We start from the raw sequence: 377 nt of genomic DNA, 5'->3' as shown, positions 1-377 counted from the left end.
TCAAAGCTGTGGTTTTTCCAGGAGTCACGTATGGATGTGAGAGTTGGGTGTATTCTTTCTATCTTGAGTTGTTTGAGTTTTTGTATATTTTGGATATTAACCCCTTATCAGATAGATCATTTGCAGTTATATCTTCTGTAATTCAGTAAGTGGCCTTTTCACTTCATTAATAGTTTCCATTACTGTGCAAAAGCTTTTTAGTTTGATATAGTCCCGTTTGGTTTTGTTTCCCTTGCCTGAGGAGACACATGCAAAAAAATTATCAAGACCAGTGTCAAAAAACTTACAGCTTATGTTTTCTTCTAGAAGTTTTATGGTTTTAGATGTTAAATTTAAGCCTTTTATTTTTCTTTCTTTTTTTTTTTTTCAGCTGTTTT

This window comes from Bison bison, unplaced genomic scaffold, assembly GCF_000754665.1.
Source record: "Bison bison bison isolate TAMUID 2011002044 unplaced genomic scaffold, Bison_UMD1.0 scf7180017864304, whole genome shotgun sequence".
NCBI lineage: Eukaryota > Metazoa > Chordata > Mammalia > Artiodactyla > Bovidae > Bison > Bison bison.
This window is presented reverse-complemented; position numbering follows the sequence as displayed.